This window comes from Lepidochelys kempii, chromosome 2 (genome assembly GCF_965140285.1).
Source record: "Lepidochelys kempii isolate rLepKem1 chromosome 2, rLepKem1.hap1, whole genome shotgun sequence".
NCBI lineage: Eukaryota > Metazoa > Chordata > Testudines > Cheloniidae > Lepidochelys > Lepidochelys kempii.
Genome location: NC_136381.1, coordinates 193,476,037 through 193,492,099, shown reverse-complemented (window position 1 = coordinate 193,492,099; position 16,063 = coordinate 193,476,037). Strand labels below are relative to the sequence as shown.

The 16,063-nt window shown below is 48.2% G+C and overlaps 2 protein-coding genes across 4 annotated transcripts in view; one reads left to right on the top strand and one right to left on the bottom strand.

The window, feature by feature from the left end:
• The window catches only part of RPL14 (ribosomal protein L14), a 247,778-nt gene that overhangs the window by 126,219 nt on the left and 105,496 nt on the right, over window positions 1–16,063 (bottom strand). The window lies entirely within an intron of this gene.
• NOD1 (nucleotide binding oligomerization domain containing 1) overlaps window positions 1–16,063 on the top strand; it is a 58,228-nt gene that overhangs the window by 1,958 nt on the left and 40,207 nt on the right. The gene's annotated exons all lie outside the window — the stretch shown is intronic.

Below are 16,063 nucleotides of genomic sequence, written 5' to 3'. Positions count from 1 at the left end.
AAGTATTTATGATTCTTATTCTAGTTTTAAAAAAAAATTTTGTTTTAGTCTAGGCTTTGTTTGTTAATCTAATATTTGCACTTTGTAAATCTGTACTCAGGCTGTGTTCCTAAATTTCAAGGGTTGAGTTTCATGTTTCTTCAGTGAGAGACACTCCCATTCCTCAGAAATTTGGCAGAGGACACATCACATTAGGCAGGGCTTGAAAAGTGTGCTGAGCAACTTTTAGGTAGAGAATTAAACATAACAGCTACAGGCTAATATGGGAACCCCACTAGCAAAGGCAGTAGGAAAACCCAAACCCAGCTGCTCCTCCCCAACGTCACCCCCTGCTGCTGGCAGAGGGAAGGTTCTGCAGGAAAACAGTACACCTACATTACCAATAGCAGATCCTGGGTTAACTCTTTTTCCTGCATACCAGTGGCAAAGCCAGAATGGTCAGGCCTTACACATGATCCCTGTAAAATGGAATATGACCATCAGCAGCCTGACAAAGGAAATGCAAGAGGGCCCTATTGAGCTAGGTGTTGTGTACCCACTTAACAGTGAGATGATCCCTGGCAAGAATTAGTTTTACTCCAATCCTTAAGAGACCAAGCATGGAAAATTTCTAGGGCTGTCAATTAATCACAGTTTACTCACATGATAATTCAAAACAAATTAACTTGATTAAAAAATTAATTGTGATTAATCGCACTTTAAATTGCACTGTCAATAATAGAATACCAATTTAAATTTTATTTAAATATTTTGGATGTTATTCTACGTTTTCAAATGTATTGATTTCAGTTACAACACTGAATACAAAGTGTACAGTGCTCACTTTATATTATTTATTATTACAAATATTTGCACTAAAAAGCAAGAAATAGTATTTTTCAGTTCACCTCATACAAGTACTGTGGTGCAATCTCTTTATGGTGAAAGTGCAATTTACAAATGTAGATTTGTTTTTGTTACATAACTGCACTCAAAAAGATTTCATTTGAGAAGAGGATGGTGTTAGGAATAGCAAGATCAAAATAAGCAGAGGCTATATTATCAAGAACAACAAGCCAGTATTGAGAATCACTTGTATAATCGTGTGTAAAAGAGCTTGCCTTAAAAGAAACAAGAGCCATCAATCTATCAGTTGGCACAAATAATATCTTCTCTCCTCTGCGTTCCTCCAGATCTATTGTTCTTCAAACTACCAGGAATAATTACCTAAACTTACTCTGATTTTAAAGTAGAGAGGGGAAAAAAACCCCAAGGTCAGATGCTGCTCTCAGTTACACTGGAGTGAAGCCAAAATAACTCCAGTGAAGCCACAGGAGGCACTTCCTGTCCCAGGCACTGCAACCTCTAGGCACCAGCACCCAGCACCACTCAGGTTTGAGCCAGCCATCATGATGACGGGAGTCCAAGTACGCCAAATTTGAGTGAATGGCTCTGTAAGCCCATGAGCAGGGTCACAACTCCACTCTCACAAATTTGGTACAGTCAGAGGGGAGGGGCCAAACCCAAGCCGCACTGCAACCCCGGAGATTGCAACATTTGGAGCAGAGAGCCAAGCCCAGTCAGCCTCACAGCACAGGAGTTGCAGGAGCCACCACTTTGGGGTAAATGCCAGGAAGGACCCCGTGGGGCGGGGGGCAGGATCTGACCGAAACCAGCCCAGGGCCTCCACCCTCAGACTTTACTGGGTCACGACAGGCCATAAACATTTATAAATGGGTCCTAAGCCCAAAAAGGTTGAGAACCATAGTTTTAGGGGAGGCTGAAATAAATATAAACTCTCATATCACCAAGGCAAGCCATTTCATTGGGATCCTGACTTTTAGTCATATTAGAACATATCTGTAGGAATTTTGCAGGACTGGATTATAACCGTATTTTATCTCGAAAATCTCTCCTCTCTCTATTGTCAGGGGGATATCCTTATGTCAGACAATTCTAATACTCTAGTGGAGCAGTGGACATAAATTCTACCCCTTGTTAGCATGTAATGATTATGCTGTGGGTTTTTGTTTGTTTGTTTTTCTTTATAGCACTGCTAAGCACAAATATAGTTATGTTGGAGGAGGCACTTTCATAAACCTGTGTTCAGGTTCTGGAAAATATTACCAGTTTGCTGAAATGTCTCATGCTATATACACTGTGACAGGTTTCAGAGTGGTAGCCGTGTTAGTCTGTATCAGCAAAAATAACGAGGAGTCCTTGTGTTCTAGCCCACGAAAGTTTATGCCCAAATAAATTTGTTAGTCTCTAAGGTGCCACAAGGATTCCTCATTGTTTATGCCATACACTGTAGATTTTTTGTTTTGTTTTGTTTTAAGACAATGGAGTGTAGTAAAATTCTGTGTGTATCTTTTGTATGAATTGTCCGTGTGGAAAAGAGTGGCTTTCACTTGTTAAAAATGTCTGCAAATGCTGCTGCTGCTTTTTCTGTCGGTCTTTCTTGGCATTGGGGTAATTAAAAAATTAGTTTTAAAATTCTCCATAGACTTAATCCTCAATAGTGGACAAGAGCCATTGACGTGTTGTGCTGAATAGGGAGGAATTTTTGCAAGTACTTAAGTGCTTTTTTGGATCAGGGCCTAAGTGCTAAGGGTTCTGAGACCTGAGTGGTGTTCCTGGCTCTGCTTCTGTCTTGCTATGTGACCGTGGGCAGTTACTTTACCTCTCTGTGCCTCAGATCCCCGTCTGTAAAATGGGGTGGGGTGTAAATGATGCTTATCACAAAGTGCATTTAGATCTATGGATGGAAAATGCTATATGAGCGCTAAGGATAGTATTGTACATTGGGCTGTTGTAAAACAGATTTGAGAATACTCCAGGGTTCTCGTCTGTTGGTGGGGCTTTGAAGTATTAATGGAGGTGATACTCTCTCTTCTCTTCCCGTGGGGTGGAAGTGGTGCAAAATTCCAGTGGTGACGGTGACAAACTTTTTAAATCTGGAATATGTATGTATACATACTATATAATTCTGAAGGGAAGCTTTTGTTGGATTGAGTAAAAGTCCATGTTGTTAAATGTTACTCCTGCTTTCACTGCCAGGTACATCTTATTTCTTTGGGGAAGATGGAAGAGAAAGCACACACACATTATACACCATTTGTCATTCCCCTTGCCTCTTAAGTAGTCGTGAATATTCTGAATACAAAAGACAATCTAAATGCTGTTAAAGTACAGTATGCCTAAATGTAGCTGTGCAGGAAGGCAGAACTTTATTTGCTGTGGGGAACTATAACTACATGAACAGCTTGACTCTTCATAATTTAAACACAACCATAGTGATGCATTAATAGATTTTTTGCTACTGTTTACTTGGTTTTAAAGAAAAAAACCAAAACCATATATTTAAATTGAAATACATACTTCATGGACTACGTGCGTTTGTCAGCGTTACCCTATGAAATTATGGTATAAACATACTATGGGCCCAATCCTGTATGCCTAACTAAACCAAAAGCCCCATTGACTTGCACAGGAGTTTTGCCTATGCTAGGAGTGAGGAATCAGTCCCTGTATGTAATTAACAGAACATCTAATCACTCAAATACATCTGTGTATGGAATGCCAGATATTTATAGACTGGTTACAGGTATGCAGTCTAGAAATCAACAGTACAGTATGTTTAAAAACATAAGGAAATATCATATACTATGAACTTGCCATGTGCAATTTTTAAACATTTACATCTCCTTTCAGAGAGTCAGTAGGAGTTCTATTGTTTTGGACAATCAGAACAGAACTAATATGGGTTGGATTTTTCATTTGGTTTAATTCTTTAAAGAGAAACCATCTCAGTCCTAAATTAGTTTTTCCTTTACTTTAAAAACTAAGTGACCAAGGGAAAACCTGCTGTTCAGACTGGTTTTGCTTCCCCATCTTGTATACTCTCTGCCTGTGAATAGCCAGTTTAATCAGAAGCCAAACTTAATGGATTAAATACTTTTCATGCTCTTATTGCAGCCTTCACCCCTTTCCCTGTTGCATGTAAGTTAAGAGGCTCCAATAAGATCCTTTGGCAATAAGTATTTACAGTATTGATGAACCACAATATTCTTCACTACCGGATTAGGTGAGCTTCTTGCATCACCAGGCAAGGGACTGGCAGGCATGAGCAGCAGTTGTGATGAGATTTGAGGGAAGCACTTTGAGGAAAAAAGAGGGTGTGAACAGTAGAAAGCAGAGCCAATATTTTCTGGCTGCACAAAGATAACCGTTTTAAAGAGCTGTTGTAATCAGCAGACTGACTACATCAAAATGGCATCATTTTACTCATCCTTGTGTGACTCCATCTCAGTGATTATACAGCACGTCCCCCTTGACCCATGTCCCCCTTTCATTTCTCTCTTGCCCCAGTCCCCTCCCATCTTTCATTATCCCCAGCAATTCATGCTCCTTTCCCTCTGTTTCCCCCTTTCCCTCTGTTTCCAGCGTTGCTATTGTTTCCCCTGTCCTACAGATCCCTTCCACCTGCCTATTGCTCTAGTTCCCTTCTCTCCTTTGCTTTTAAACTCCTTGGATGAGCAGTCTTCTCCCTTGATTGCTCCTCCTCCAGTTTTTTGAGCTCATGCTTTCTGGCTTTTGCCCTGTTCAATCCACTGAAACTGCTGTCCTCAAACTAACAGCCTCTGCAGTCAGTTACTCCATCTTCCCCTCCTCCACAATCCTCATGGCTGTTCCATGGTTATGAGGCTACACATGCGTCATATCTACACCCAAGGCTCTCAAATCTCTCTCTCCATCTTTTTGGTAACCTGTACAGTCCCCACATCTCTGTCTGTCTCTGGTTATTGTTACGAGTTATACCTCACAGGTCACGCACAAGAACTGCTGCGAATTATACCTGATAGGTCACGCACAGTTTGAGTCTAGGCTGAGGCACACGAACAAAGTCCACAACTGCAGAGTTCCCAAAGACACTAAGTTTATTATGCTCGAGCGTGGTGCCCCCCTGCTAATCAGGAGGGGACCCCGAATGCAGGTTATACAGAGATTATATACCTTTTAGCAAAGCATGTTGCCCTCATGCATCGGAAACCTTAGTCAATAGACAAACCCATCCTTTATCTACCACCTATTCCTGCTAAGTGCATCCCCCGTGCTAAACCATTACTTCAACTACACAAATGGTCCTAAAGCAATGCACCAGTAGCCTTTCTTATCAGGATGGGAGGTTCCCATCAAGGCCAAAAGGCAAGGAATTAAAAACAAACAAAGAACAGAAACCGGGAGTCGAGACAGGCTGAAAACAAGAGGGGGGTTTTCACAGGAATGCGGTATCTAAGGAACACTCCTCCTGGTGCATAATGTTTTTGCTTTTAGACAATGGTGGGCCCCAAACCAAAATAAAGTCACATATGCACATATGCTAACTTTTCCTTAACATTATCTTCTTTCAGATGTTTCTATCCCACCTCAAGCTCTGTATGTCTCAAATCAAACATACGGTATTTTTTACCCATACGCTTGCCCTTCTGTCACTTCGTTACCCGGGTTTGTGGCTTTGTAAGCGAGTGGAAAGTTTAAGTCCAATAACAGTTCTAAAATCCACCCTTTCTTCTCCATCCTTGATAAAATCCTGCTCTTTGTCTTGGTTGTAATTCTACCTCCTCCTTTCTGGGTGTTTAGCTACTCAGATCTAAGTATATATGTATCTCTGTTTTAGTTAGCCCATACTGATGTGTTCATCTACTTATCAGAGAAACACACGTTAGCTGTACTTGCAGGCTGTAGTGGTGGTGTTGCTCGAGGAGGAGTTCCACTTGAGTATCAACTGAGTGATGTCTTACGCTAGATGGATCCTAAAATAGCCACTACCGGTCACAAAACAATCCTGAGGTTCAGAGATCACGTGAAGATTGTTTGTATTCATTAACCCTGTCATAAATGCTACATCAGTTAACTAAAACATTTCTTGACTCCAAACATTTTTTAAAGCTATTCAATATACTAAAATACCTGCCATTGCTTTGTACCCCCAAACGTTTCCAGCAGAATTCCACATGCTGGAGAATTTCATTGGATCTGGAGCCAGCAACTGGAGTGGCTGAGATGGATGCACCTCTGAGCTTAGCAAGTGGATTCTTTCAGCACCTATTTCTGTAATCTGTAAAAAGATTCACACATCACCTTTAAATGTAGTGTGTGTGTAAATTTAATTAATAATAAAATGAATATTGCAAGCTTGTAATGACAAACACACAATACTTCATAACAATACAAGACAAAGTAAGACACATCTCAAAAGACGTAATGGTAGATCAACAGTGTCAGATACTGTTCCTTCTAAAGAAGCGGCCCATGGACTTGCAAACAAGTGTATAGGTACGATGATGTCTCCATACTAGCCTTGGGGTTTAAGCAATGGGTGAATAAAGGATTAGGTTAGCAAGAATTGTACTACCTAGTTTCTAGTTGCAGGCTCTTCTGAACAGTGACTTTGTGTGTATAGCAACTGCCACAGTGGATTTCCAATTCTGATTGGGGCCTTTGGGGCATTATCACATCTTGAGGGTTCTGTTTTAGTAAGATTATATGGTCTGTTTTAGTAAGATTGTGCAGCTGCTTTAGTTTACGAATAGGACTGGAAGGTTCATTACACGCTAATACAATGCTCTGCAATACCTATTAGCTATTCCAAGAAGCAATAAGTTAAAGGTTAAACTTTGTCCTGATGTGACATTTGACCAGTTTATTGTGGTAGTTGAAGACATTCATTTTTACTGTTTAATTAGACTGATACCTGCTTTCCAGAAAACCCAGCACCTGCATTCTTTCAGGGTTAGCCTCATCACTGGGCACATCAGGACTAATCAGTGTTGCCAACTCAAAATTTTTTCATTAGTCAGGGAAACTCAGGCTCCCCCACCTCCTGTGAATAATGGGATGGCTCTTCTCAGTCCCTCTCCTCCCCTCTTCCTCCTTGCAGCACCCAACCTGGAAAGGGGGAGAAGAGGGACTCTGCTGCAGGCACCCCAGGCCTGAGAGATGGGTTGAAGAACCCCAGCAGTTGCAGGAGGAGCAGAGGTGGGGCTGGGGGGCCAGAACTGATTTAGGGGCTTGGGACAGATGTGGACACAGGGTTGATTTGGGATTGAGGGCAGAATTATTTGTTGCTGAGCAGGGGAATGAGCAGACGTGGAGGTGAAAGAGCTGCAGTGGGACCTAAAATCACATTACTCTAATAACTTGGGAGAGTGGGCAGCACTAGTAGCACATGTGCTGGAGTGGGCAGGTGAAGTTCACAGGACCCAGCATAACCTCTTTTTAAAATGCCTCATGATTCTGGGACCAATCTCATGATGTTTTGGTGTCTGAGTTTTTTTTAACCTTTGGGGTTGTCACTACTGCTCCTGATTCCTTCAGCAACAAGTTACATCCAGTTGTCATATTCACAGAATGTTTATATGGCTAACTAGTCCTGGAGGGAGTCATAATTCATTTTCCATGATTAATATCATTCAGCATCAGACCCACCCCTAAAACTTTGTGAGAAGAGTTTGCACGTCATCAGCCAAGTAATGAAGCTATTGATTTGAAATTTGTGCAGGCACTGGCTAATCCATTGCCCCATCCATGATTAGCTGGAGACACAATGTGATCACTAATCCAGATGAGAGAATTGTATGCTAAGAAAAGGCCTGTTAAAGAATACAAATCTTGGTCTCATTGCTATAGCCAATGTGGCTTAAGGGAAAGTCAGAACTGTACATCACAGCATGCATTAAATCAGCCAGGCTCCATGCATTAATGTTCTATGTCCTTGTTGTCTTACACTGATGGCGATCAGAGGCCCTTTTCATCTGGATAAGCTAGTGACATTTCCTCGATCAATATGTATGGCTAGGAGGTTAAAGATACTTCTGGGGAACAGGAATGAACTGCTCTTATTTAACCAAGGGCTGTGACTATATAATTGTATTTTTTGAATATCAAATATCAGCTATTGTATCCATCAGAGAACTGACAAAACTGGTTTGTAATTAATTGCAGTTACTTGAACTTAAATAGTAATATAATAAAATATATGTAATTACTATTTTGGTACAAGCACTGAACCTACATTTAATTTACTAGCTGAGAACCAGACTTCTTACAAGATCACGATCGGACCCATTCTAAATACCTTTTGAGAATTTGCAAATTGAACTTGAATTGCATTCCTGAAGTATGCCCTACAGGTCCAAGGTGGAAAATGTTGGGTGAAACCTTGATGCAGCAGTTCCAGTGAGATTTTTGTGAACACTTTCAGTTTTCTAATTGTAGTAACAGTAGAAAACATCTCCCTCACTTCTCTGCAAGAAAGCCAGTGTAGCTGCTTCAAAGTGGATATAATTCCCCAAGGCATTTACAATGCAGAAAAGCTTTCCACAGCCTTCTCACCCTCTTTCCCTTTCCAGCTATAAATAAGGCCTTATCCACTCTGAGGATTTCATCCATAGCGACCAGACACCTGTGCAGACTCTCAGCACTTTATGTATCCGCACTAGAAGCTGCAGTATGCACCAATGCAGCTTATCCTTGCTTGAAACTGGGGTAAGCTGTGATTTGCACTAGTGCGGTTTGTAGTGACTTTGCCTATCTACACTAAGAGCCAGATTCGCAGCTGGTGAAAATTTACATAGTTCCACTGTCCCCCAATATGCACCTCGCCAATTTACACCAGCTGAGAATGGGACAATACCACTTTGCACAAGTGCAGCTGTGATAGTGATTGGTCATTAATGGCTAAAACTGGGGCAAATCCCTAGCCTAGACAAGTTCTAAATGTTGCACATTCCTTTAACTGAATGTAATGACACCTAAATAGCCTGACTAACATTTTCTGCCACAAGTAAGTGATCTGTGTCTATTAGATAAAACCATCTTCATTACACCAACCCCTGCAGCTGGGCTGGCTGGTTCCTGACTCATTTGGCTTCCTGGAAACCATGTTGCCATTTCTTTGTGTCAGAAGAATCTCATTGTGTAATAATATGAACCTTGATGACTAAACCATTTTTCAAACACCACTTCATTCTAAAGCTTTTGCAAGCTTTCTTTAAAGAGACACTATCATCATAAAATATGGTCAATAAAAACATCTGTAACTCTTCTAAGGTACTATGCCCACCCCTGAATTCCTAGGTCATTTTTCTTGTAATATTGTATTATTATTATTTATTTATTTATTATTTTGTATTGCTGTAGTGCCTTGGAGCCCCAGGCATGAACCAAGGACTCCATTGTGCTAGGCTGTACAAACACAAACCAAAATGACAATCCTTGTTCCAAAGAGCTTACAATGGAATCATATTTTTCCTATTGTGGGTTGTCTTTTTTTTTTTTTTCTTTCTTTTCCTGTTTCCTTGAAAGAATCACGCAAATGCTCATGGAAACTTATCAACTGAGTGTGTATACACAAGTGCTGTCACATGAGCAAAACAAAAGAACAGGGAGCGCTGTATTTTTCTTTAATCTCTTTCCGTTCTATTAAATTTAAGTGCTGCTTATAACAATAATAGGTAGAACATTTTCAGGCATAAGTGACCTTCTTTTAAAGAAAAGAAAATCTATAATGAGTAACTATTCATTCTAGAGGAAAAGGTGCACAGTTTACAATAGAAAGGGGAGAAGAAATACAGAAAGGAGAAAAGCTGTTGTTTTGTTTTAAAGGAAAAGAAAAGGGGTCAGGAGAGGAGAGAGACTGCATAATTTCTGCATGTGCCCACTTCCGTACAGAATATGGTCCGTGTCGGGAGATGGACATATACACGTATGGGTTTTCTCTCTCAATTCTCTCATCTTCCAGTTGGTGTCATGTGGAACTCGGCTGGTAGGTGGTGAAAGGGATAGAGAGGTATGAGGAAAAAGTGGGAGGGGCTGAGAAAGGGACGAGAATTAAAATCAGATGATCAGCCTCCTCCAGCACTGGTTTGGTTTTCGCAGATTTCTTGGTATGGATGTATTGTTAGGATGGCAGACCCATGAATTACAAAGTATATGTACCAAGGAATGCCGTTTCACAGCCAGCAATCATGTGGTAGCCAAATGCTTCATTGAAGTGATAAGATTGCCAGTAACAGACATAAACTGAAAATCCAGCCAGACCATCTTAAAGACCTAGTTAGAGACAGCTCTGGGTGGTGCTTGATCTATAAAAAGAGGCTACGTCAAGGGAACTAGAAGAGGGGGGCTATGCCCTCCTGCTTTTTACCTGCCCTAAGGGCGAGCAATGGTGGGGAGGGTGTGGAGATGAGCGAGCAGGGGATGAGGTCTGGGGGGTGGGGAGAGGCAGCGCGGGAGCAGGGCCCGGGGTTTGGGCTCTGGTGGGCCCCCTTCCCTTTTAGGAAGTTTCTGCCACTCCTGGCTATGTCCCTTTGGGATTTGCGGTGATGGTGATGTGCTCAATTAGAGGGCTGTGACGATGTGACTCAGCAGGGAGGGGGGGAGTGTTGACCTGGGAATGTGCCCTGGGGATGGGAGACCTGAGAGCCTGTCACCTGAGCCAGGAGGGGGAGGGGGAGGTGACACCTCCGCCCAGGAATGTGAACAGAGGCTGCAGCAGGGAACCTGCTGGGTGGGTTTAGTTTCAGTTTGGGGCTGGGTGGAGGAACACAGGGAACCCCAGGGCTGGGGTCTAAGCTCCCTGCTCCCCCAGAAGGACGTGATTGAGGGGTCCTGGTTGTACCCACAAGCTCTGTTTGGGACTGTTCCTGTTGTCCAATAAACCTTCTGTTTTACTGGCTGGCTGAGAGTCTCCGTGGATCCCAGGAAGAGGGGTGCAGGGCCTGGACTCCCCCACACTCTGTGACAACTGGTGGCAGCGGTGGGATGTACTGCACCCCGTGAACGGCGCTTCCTGCAGTAAGTGACTGGGGAGCAGTAAAACGAAGGGGAATTGACGGGGACCAGGCGTGCTGAAGATTCAGAGAGAGACGGTTTCGGGGGGCGGTTAACCCCTGGGAATGTGTGACCAGAGAGAAAGACTTTTGCAGTAACAGGGTCCCCCAGGGGATTGCAGCGAGCGGTCCCAGGGGCGGAGGAGTCTGCAGCTCGACCCTGGCAAAGAGTCGGTGACCTCAAGAAGGACGGGCACACGAAGGGCTTTTCCTGGAAACCGTGGGAAGCTGCCCGGCCTGCGAGTGGCCAGCAGGGAGATGTACGCTAAACGCCTGAAGAGCGACCTGGTGGAGCTGTGCAGGCAGAGGGGGCTGCGCATCGGGAGGTCCACCAAGGAACAGCTGATTGCCCAGCTGGAGGAGAGGGATCGCTTGGATGACCCGATCCCTGTCCCTGAGGGAAGCTGCCCGGGGGACGCAGCGTGGGCCCTGGGGCCTGACCGGGCTGGGAGGGGTCAGACTGCTGCTGAGGACATCCCGAGACCCTTCCTACCTATGTCCGGGGGAGGGGTTGGGGGAAGCCCAGCGAATACCGAGGGCACCCTGACCCCAGCACCCAGCAGGGGATCCTCCCAGCGGAGCTCCCCATCCCTGGAGCGGAGGCGGCTGGAATGGGAGAGGGAGATGAAAATGAGGGAGCTGGAGGATCATGAAAAACAACGTCAACATGAGGAGAAACAACGTCAACATGAGCAGGAGGAGAAGGAGAAACAACGTCAACATGAGCAGGAGGAGAAGGAGAAACAACGTCAACATGAGCAGGAGGAGAAGGAGAGGGAGCGTCAGGAGAAGGAGAGGGAGCGTCAGGAGAAGGAGAAACAAAGACAGCATGAACTGGAGCTGGCCAGGCTGAGGAGCAGTGGGGCCCCGGCTGCGGTGAGTGCGGGGGGACCCAAGACTGCAAGGAGCTTTGATAAGTGCTTCCTGGCCCAGCGGAAGGAGGGGGAGGACATAGATAGCTTCCTGACGGCCTTTGAGAATGCCTGTGAGCTGCACAGGGTTGACCCTGCAGACAGGCTCCAGTTTCTCACCCCCTTACTGGACCCCAAAGCCGTGGAGGTGTACAGCCGAATGACAGGGCCGGAGGCAGGGGACTATGAACTGTTCAAGCAGGCCCTGCTCCGTGAGTTTGGGCTGACCCCCGAGATGTACCGGAGAAGGTTCCGGAGTCAGCGTAAAACGCCTGAGGTCACCTACCTACAACTGGCCAACCGGATGCAGGGGTATGCCCGCAAGTGGACAGCTGGGGCCCGAGCTAAAGAGGACCTGCTGGACCTAATCGTACTGGAGCAGCTGTATGAACAGTGCCCTTCCGACCTGAGGCTGTGGTTGGTGGACAAAAAGCTCGAGAACCCCCAGCACGCAGGGCAGCTGGCCGACGAGTTTGTGAACAGTCGGTCAGGGGGTAGCCGGGAGGAGCCCCAAAAGAACAGGCCCCCCCCGATGCAGAGAGAGAGTCACCAGGGGGCCTCCCAGCGGGGAAATAGGGAGAACCCCCTCCCAAGGGGAACGCCTGGCGTCGGGCCCCTCCGACCTGCTCGAGGGGACCAACGTGACCTGAGCTGCTATCACTGTGGCCAGAGAGGCCACGTACGGTCCCAGTGCCCCGGGCTCAGGGACAGACTGAGCAGACCCAACCTACCCAGGGTTAACTGGGTAGGGACCCAGCTGGACGAGGGGCAGACGACCCAGGAAAGGGGGCCTACCAGTTTACCACCTGCCCCGGAGGGAAGAGTACCCCAGGCCAGCTCCACCAGAGGGCTGGAGGCTCTGGACTCAGGGTGCTCAGTTTACAGGGTGGGCGCGGGGCTGTCCCTCCGGAGAGAGTGCCTTGTTCCCCTGGAGGTGGATGGGAGGAAGGTCAATGGATACTGGGATACGGGCGCGGAGGTGACGCTGGCCCGGCCCGAGGTGGTGGCCCCAGATCGGGTGGTGCCCAACACCTATCTGACCCTGACAGGGGTGGGCGGGACCCCATTTAAGGTGCCCGTGGCAAGGGTACACCTGAAATGGGGGGCCAAGGAGGGCCCCAAGGATGTGGGGGTACACCACCATTTGCCCACTGAAGTTTTGATGGGGGGAGACCTAGAGGACTGGCCAAGCAAGCCCCAGGCCGCCCTGGTTGTGACGCGTAGCCAGAGCCGGCGAGGGGCACTGCGCCCTGACCTCGGGGGGGGTATCACACCGGAGGCGCAGGACCCTACCCTGGTGGGGAGGGAGGGCCGAGGGGCACGGCTTAGAGAGGCGGAGGCCTCAGACCTGGCCAGCGAGAGGGAACCGGGCCCCGTCCCTGCCCCAGCTGCTGAGTTCCAGGCCGAGTTGAGGAAAGACCCCTCCTTGCGGAAGCTCAGGGACCTGGCCGACCTCAGGGTGGTACGGACCATGAGGAGAGGCTGCCAGGAGAGGTTCCTGTGGGAGAAGGGGTTCCTGTACCGAGAATGGGCTCCCACAAGGGAAGTAGAGTCCTGTGGGATCAGGAGGCAGCTGGTGGTCCCCCAGAAGTATCGCCGCAGGCTCCTGCACCTGGCCCATGACATCCCCCTCGCAGGGCACCAGGGAATCCGGCGCACCCGGCAGAGGTTGCTACAGAACTTTTACTGGCCCGGGGTCTTTACCACGGTCCGGCAGTATTGCCGATCCTGTGACCCCTGTCAGAGGGTGGGGAAGGCCCGGGACAAGGGGAAAGCGGCTTTGAGACCTTTGCCCATCATAGAGGAGCCTTTCCAGAAGGTGGCCATGGACATCGTGGGGCCTCTCAGCAAGACGACCCGGTCGGGGAAGAAATACATTCTGGTGGTGGTAGATTTTGCCACCCGCTACCCCGAGGCAGTGCCCTTAGCTTCCATTGAAGCCGACACCGTGGCCGATGCGCTCCTGACCATTTTCAGCCGAGTGGGGTTCCCCAAGGAAGTCTTGACAGACCAAGGCTCCAACTTCATGTCGGCCCTGCTCCGGTGCTTGTGGGAGAAATGTGGGGTCCGGCACGACTGGGCCTCAGCGTATCACCCCCAGTCCAATGGGCTGGTGGAGAGGTTTAACGGGACGCTAAAGATGATGCTGAAAACCTTTATGAACCAGCACCCGCAGGACTGGGACAAGTACTTACCTCACCTGCTGTTCGCATACAGGGAGGTGCCCCAGGAGTCTACCGGATTTTCGCCTTTCGAACTGTTATATGGCAGGAGGGTGAGGGGCCCCCTGGACCTGATGAGAGACGAATGGGAGGGGAAGGCCACTCCCGATGGAGAGTCAGTGGTGGAGTATGTCCTGATCTTCCGAGAGAGACTGGCTGAACTCATGGGCCTGGCCAGGGAGAATCTGGCCAGAGCCCAGAGGAAGCAGAAGGTCTGGTAGGACCGCACGGCACGGGCCCGTGCCTACGCCACCGGGGATCAGGTGATGGTTCTCATCCCAGTGAGAAAGAACAAACTACAGGCCGCCTGGGAGGGCCCTTTCAAGGTCGTCAAGCAGCTCAATGAGGTAAACTATGTGGTGGAGCTGTCAAACCGGGCGCACCACCGCCGGGTGTACCATGTGAATATGATGAAGCCATATTATGCCAGGGGGAATGTGGTGTTGGCCGTGTGTGGACAGTGGGAAGAGCAGGGAGATGACCCTTTAGTAGATCTATTCCCTGGGACCAGAGCTGGTTTCCCCCTGGAAACAATTCCCCTCTCGGATCAGCTAACCCCTGCCCAGCAAGCTGAGGTCAGGGAGGTGCTGCATCCGTACCGACAGCTGTTTTCCAACCAGCCTGGACGCACTAATCTGACTGTCCACCGGGTGCAGACAGGGTCACACCCGCCGATAAGATGCTCCCCCTTCCGAGTCACAGGGAAAACTGCTCAGGACCTGGAAAGAGAGGTCCGGGACATGCTGGCTTTGGGGGTGATCCAGCCATCTGCCAGCCCTTGGGCCTCGCCGGTGGTGCTGGTCCCCAAAAAGGACGGGTCGGTCCGGTTCTGTGTGGACTATCGGAAGCTCAATGCCATCACTGTATCTGATGCCTACCCCATGCCCAGGCCGGACGAGCTCCTAGACAAGCTGGGAGGAGCTCGGTACCTCACCACCATGGACCTTACAAAGGGCTACTGGCAAGTGCCGCTGGATGCAGATGCCCGACTGAAATCGGCCTTTATCACCCCTCTGGGGCTCTATGAGTTCCTGACCCTGCCTTTCGGCCTCAAGGGAGCGCCGGCCACCTTCCAGCGCCTAGTGGACCAGCTCCTGAGGGGGATGGAGAGTTTTGCCGTGGCGTATATTGATGACATCTGTGTCTTTAGCCAGACCTGGGAGGACCACGTGTCCCAGGTTAGACAAGTGCTGGACCGACTCCAGGGGGCTGGGCTGACTGTAAAAGCGGAGAAGTGCAAGGTGGGGATGGCGGAAGTATCTTACCTGGGCCATCGGGTGGGGAGCGGCCGCCTAAAGCCGGAACCAGCCAAGGTGGAGGTGATCAGAGACTGGCCCGCTCCCCACACCAAAAAGCAGGTCCAAGCCTTTATTGGGATGGCAGGATACTACCGAAGATTTGTGCCCCACTTTAGCGCCATCGCCACCCCCATCACGGAGCTATGCAAGAAGGGGAAGCCAGACAAGGTGGTCTGGACCGAGCAGTGCCAGGAGGCTTTCCGGGCGCTGAAGGAGGCTCTGGTCAGTGGCCCAGTTCTGGCAAACCCAGACTTTGACAAGCCCTTTGTGGTGTTCACCGACGCCTCAGACACGGGACTGGGGGCGGTCTTAATGCAGGAGGATGAAAAGGGGGAGAGACACCCCATCGTGTACCTGAGCAAGAAGTTGCTACCCCGGGAGCAACACTACGCGGCCATCGAGAAGGAGTGCCTGGCCATGGTGTGGGCCCTCAAGAAACTAGAGCCCTATCTCTTCGGGCGACACTTCACTGTCTACACCGACCACTCTCCCCTGACCTGGCTGCACCAGATGAAAGGAGCCAACGCCAAGCTCCTGAGATGGAGCCTGCTCCTGCAGGATTACGACATGGACGTGGTCCACGTGAAGGGAAGTGCCAACCTGATAGCGGATGCGCTGTCCCGGAGAGGGGGCCCCGAACTTCCCCAGGTCACTGGTCAGCGTGACCCCGCTCAGTTCAGTCTCGAAGGGGGGAGAGATGTGACGATGTGACTCAGCAGGGAGGGGGGAGTGTTGACCTGGGAATGTGCCCTGGGGAT